This window comes from Lepus europaeus, chromosome 6 (assembly GCF_033115175.1).
Source record: "Lepus europaeus isolate LE1 chromosome 6, mLepTim1.pri, whole genome shotgun sequence".
Classification (NCBI taxonomy): Eukaryota; Metazoa; Chordata; class Mammalia; order Lagomorpha; family Leporidae; genus Lepus; species Lepus europaeus.
The window spans coordinates 43,350,382-43,356,381 of NC_084832.1; positions in this window are offsets into that span (position 1 = coordinate 43,350,382).

Here is a 6,000-nt window from a genome sequence, read left to right on the forward strand (position 1 = left end):
TGTGACTTTGATTTGCATTTCCCTTTTTATTAGTAATTTTGAACATATTTTCATATACTTTCTGGCCATTTCTGTATCATCTTCTGAGAAACATTTATGCAAGTATTTTGTACATTTTTAAACTGGTTTATTGAGTTTTACTGCTAAATTGTAAAAATTATTTTTATATATGATTTACACTCTTATTTTCTCTTGCTCTTCAGGTTACCTATTCATTCTATTGGAAAATATTTGACCATTTAAATGAGCAATTAATTACCAATGATCAACAAAGTAATATAATTTGCTTAATTTTCAAGAAATACTTTTATTTATTATTTATTTTTAAAGATTTATTTTTATTTCAAAGGCAGAGTTACAGAGAGGCAGAGGCAGAGAGAGAGTGAAAGAGAGAGAGGTCTTCTATCCACTGGCTATTCCCTAGATGGTTGCAATGGCCTGATCTGAACCAATCTGAAGCCAGGAGCCAAGAGCTTCTTCTAGGTCTTCTATGAGGGTGCAGGGGCCCAAAGACTTGGGCCATCTTCTACTGCTTTCTCAGGCCATAGCAGAGAGCTGGATCTGAAGTGGAGCAGCTGGGACTCCAGCCCATACAGGATGCTAGCACTGTAGGTGGCAGCTTTACCTACTGCACCATAGTGCCAGCCCCATACATTTAAGTTTTTATTTCACAAACAAAATTTTGGTAATGAAAAACCTAATTAATCTGATTGTTTTATATTTTATATTCTGAAAATAAAAATTGGTCATCAGAACTGGCTTATTAAAATGTATTAAAATACTAACTATGATGAATATATTTTAAAACAAAACATTTAAACTTTTAGGTCCTACCATTAGAATTTCTTTTTAAAGGAACTGTTGGAGTATTTTATTGGGGACATTAATATTAATTAGAGTTTTAAAAATGAAAATTGTGTTATCACCACATACTCATTATAAATACAAGTGTAGTTTAGAATTTACGTATTTCAAAGCCTGTGTTAATGAGAAAAAACTTTTCCTAGCTTCAGTGTTATTATGAAAAAAATTGCTTTTTTTTAACAACTTTTTAAATAAATTGTACTCTGCGATTTTTAACCTATACTTAAGTACTGCTTTATAATTGGCTAATAAAAAGACATTTGATCTAGTTAACTGTAACAGTACAAGCTATTACCCCTTTTGGAAAAAAAAAAAAAAAAAAGAAGGCAGGCCCTTGTGGCATAGTGGATGAAGTCACAGCCCATGATGCTAGCATGCCATTTGGGTGACAGTTAATGTCTTTACTGCTCTACTTCCAATCCATCTCCTTGCTAATGGCCTGGGAAAAGCAGAAGAAGATGGCTCGAGTGCTTGTGTCCCTGCAACTGACATGGGAGACACAGATGAAACTTTGGCTCCTGGCTTCTTTGGCTGGCCCTACTTTGGCCATTGTGGCCATCTGGGGAGTGAACCAGCAGATGGAAGATCTCTGTCTCTCCTCTTATCTCTGTAACTCTGACTTTCAAATAAATAAATTTTAATTAAAAAGGTAGGTGACCAGGCATTTAATTACTGATTAAGACACCCTCATCCCATTTCGGTGCGCCTGAGTTTGCCTCCTAGCTTTGTTCTTGAATGTAGCAATTTCCCAAATCAGGAAGCAGGTCATGTTTCAAGTTGCTGGGTCCCTGCTACCCACATGGGAGACCTGGTTCAAGTTCCTGGTTCCTGACTTCAGCCTGGCCCAGTCCTGGTTGCTGCCATTTGGAGAGTGAACGAGTAGACAGAAGACCTCTTTTTGTTTTTCACTTAAAAAAAAAGAGAGACAGAGACAGACAGAGACAGAGACAGAGAGAGAGAAACCAGGACAAAATAAAAATTCTCTTAAATGAAATTAAATTAGTCACATTTATTTAAAAATCCAGATGAAACAGTGAGTTTAGATTTTAGGTTAATTATAATTTTTCATAAACAGATAACAAATTTATTTCATTTATACCATACAAAGTATGTATTCAAGCTTATACTGACATCATTTAACTATCATAGACATAAAAATATCTAATGTTGAATAACCCCTACAGAAATTTCCTGTCATTTTATACTAAAACTTTGTCTCCTATCTGTTAAATTTGTAATTAAAATGTCTTATTAACAGTGGTAAAGAATAATAAATGTCAACATAATATAAGCTAAAATATTTATATTCTTGATTAGGAGAGTTCAACACATCAAATGCTACCAAGTAGCCATGATTAAGCTCACTTTACTTTTAGTCCATTAATTATAATTTAGAAGGTGTTGACTTCTTCTAGTTACTTCTGATATCCTTTGCTTACACTCTTGTGCACTCCCTTCATAGTGGGTAATTATTCCTGACCACATAGTTTCTTCAACACTCAGAACACACAGACAATATTAGCAAACTGGAATGGAAAGCTGAATTTTGAAACATTAAAGAATGGAGGAGGCAAAATGGTCCTTTTCTATAATCCAGCAAAGTTGGATAAAGTTTTGTAGTAGCCATATTCAAAAGTTGTTTCATAAATCAATCATAATTTTAATAAATAAATATTTTTCTGAGAAGGAATTATCCATAAATTTTCTGTGTTCAATGGATTCTATACAGAGATGATTTTTTTACAGTTTTACTTATTTATTTGAAAGTCAGAGTTACACAGAGGAAAGGCAGAGAAAGAGAGGTCTTCCATCCAATGTTTCACTCCTGAATTGGCCACAACAGCACGAGCTGCCCCGATCTGAAGCCAGGAGCCAGGAGCTTCTTCCAGGTCTCCCACACAGGTGTATGAGCCTAAGGCCTTGGGCTATCTTCTACTGCTTTCCCAGGCCCTAACAGAGCTATATCGGAAGCGGAGCAGCCAGGTCTCAAACTGGCACCCATATGGGATACCAGCACTTCAGGCCAGAGCATTAACCAGCTGCACCACAGTGCTGGCCCCTGTACAAATGATATTGACCCACTACTGCTTATATAGCATAAAGGAAGTGTTATACCCAATTTATCAGACACAGACAATAAAGAGCAGTTTAGAGAATGAGTTCAGAGACTATACCAAGTATTTTTCTAAGACAGAATAAACTAAATCAAATTTTAACTATTAACTATCAACTTCTTCCATAAAATAACAATTTTTAAAACTAGTAAGATGTATCATTGTCAGAATTTTTTCATGGTATATACAGAGGAATTGCAACTAAGTTATGACACTGATTCAGTAATAATGACATTTTTCTGACTCCTGTCTTTCATGAATTATCTCAGTTTTAAGTTCAGGAATGTGTCTTATCTATAATGAGAATTAATATGACACTGTTTTTTTTACTCCTTTCTCTGACTCTCAGGCATTGTTTGACCCATATTCAAATGAAGAATGTACATCCTCTGTAATCAGATCCTAGTTTACTGAGAGTTACTGCATGTGCCAAACTAAATTAACATTTTATAAAAGAATGGGGCAAAACAAAATATTTTTAATATCAATGCACATGAAAAATCCTTTCCCCATTCATGATTGTTCAAAATGCTAATATATACAATGCCTTGTGGTCAGTTTAAGCAATTTTCCAATGTTTCATGAGGATAACATCAATTTCTATTATATAGCACTATAAATATAGAATGGGAAAGCTATTCTGTGTTAACCTTAGAATATGGAGTAAGAGTTCTATATATGAACATGCTTCCTCCCTCAGTAAATTTCTGATTCTTCTGCATGCACCTGTGTTATTTGTAAAAATAGATGCAGAAAAAATATCTAGCTCCTTAACTATTCTGATGATTCTATTCTCAACAAAATGGTCTTGTTTTATTCATACATGTAAGAAAAATATTCTAAAATGAACACTCCATATTTGCCCACTTAAGGGAAGTTATACTTCTTCTCTCTACTTACCTTCTAGAGATTAAAGAATGCAGAACTGTTTTTGATGCAGAAAATATAATTTCATTATCATGAAGTGGTTATTGATAGATAAGTCCTAACATACATGAGGATAATTGATAACTATTTTTAAAAGACAATTCATGGTAGACTTTCTCTTTATTTGTATTGGCTAAATATTATTCCTACACACACATTTGATTCCTTCAATCACTGTACATATACTTTTAATGAGATTACCACGGAGACCAAAGCAACACTTTGGCACATGTATTTTAAAGGGTTTTAAGGTTTACCATAAGTTCAGCATTACTTCATCAAATGACAGTTCACTGTGCAGAGTATATAGGATAATTATACTTTAAGGATTACTGTGAATTTTTCAAATAATATTTATTTTTTGCCTTGGCTATCATAAAAATTTCCTCTGAAGTTAGGTTCTGCTATACCATTTTTATGGGCAAAATGTTGGTGTTATTGCAAACAATACACTGAAGTCCTAACTGCCATTATTACTGCGTTTACTAATGGGGGTTCAAAGGAAGGAATTATGATTAAATGACTTCACAATGGATGATCCTGTTAGTATCCATTTCAGGAAAGACTACAGAAAGCTCATTTCATTTGCTCATACCCTTCATGTCACATGTTCAGAGGAAAGACCAAATGAGGACAAGGTGGGCATTTCCAAGCTGGAAAGAGAGCTTACATGGGAAAAATCAATGCTGTAGGACCTTGATCTGGGATTTCTAGCCTCTGGACTATAAGAAATAAAGTTCTGTTGTTAAGGTCATCCAGCCTGTGGTATTTTATCCTGTCAACTCTAGAATACTTCTGTAATCATCAAATGTTCAGGACATAACATATTTGTTGTATATGAAATTAAAGCTTCAGTTCCTGGTTTGACCACCTTGATGTTTTGTCTTCATTATTTCTTTTTTTTTAACTTTTATTTAATAAATATAAATTTCCAAAGTACAACTTTTGGATTGTAGCGGCTTTTTCCCCCATAACCTAACTCCGACTCGCAACCATCCCATCTCCCACTCTCTCTCCGATCCCATTCTTCATCAAGATCCATTTTCAATTATCTTTATATACAGAAGATCAACTTAGTATATACTATGTAAATATTTCAACAGTTTGCACCTACATAGAAACATAAAGTATAAGGTACTGTTTGAGCACTAGTTATACCACTAATTCATATAGTATAACACATTAAGGACAGAGATCCTACATAGGGAGAAAGTGCACAGTGACTCCTGTTGTTGATTTAACAATTGACACTCTTATTTATTATGTCAGTAATCACCTGAGGCTCTTATCATGAGCTTCCAAGGCTATGGAAGCCTCCTGAGTTCACCAACTCCAATATTATTTAGACAAGGCTGTAGTCAAAGTGGAAGTTCTCTCCTCCCTTCAGAGAAAGGTACCTCCTTCTTTGATGGCCCATTGTTTCTGCTGGGATCTCACTCACAGAGAATCTTTCATTTAATCATTCTTTTTTGCCAGAGGGTCTTGGCTTTCCAAGCCTGAAATACTCTCATGGGCTTTTGAGCCAGATCCGAATGCCTTAAGGGCTGATTCTGAAGCCAGAGTGCTATTTAGGACATCTGCCATTCTATAAGTCTACAGTGTATCCCGCTTCCCATGTTGGATCCTTCTCTCCCTTTTTGATTCTATCAGTTAGTATTAGCAGACACTAGTCTTGTTTGTGTGATCCCTTTGACTCTTAGACCTATCAGAGTGATCAATTGTGAACTGAAATTGATCACTTGGACTAGTGAGATGGCATTGGTACATGCCACCTTGATGGGATTGATTTGGAATCCCCTGGCACGTTTCTAGTTCTACCATTAGAGGTAAGCCTGAGTGAGCATGTGCTGAACTGTACATCTCCTCCGTCTCTTATTCCCATTCTTATATTTAAGAGGGATCACTTTTCAGTTAAATTTAAACACCTAAGAATAATTGTGTGTTAATTAAAGAGTTCACCCAATGGTATTAAGTAGAACAAAAAATAATAAAAGGAATAAAATAGTAAGTTGTTCCTCGATAGTCAGGACAAGGGCTGATCAAGTCATTGTTTCTCATAGTGTCCATTTCACTTCAACAGTTTTCCTTTAAGCTT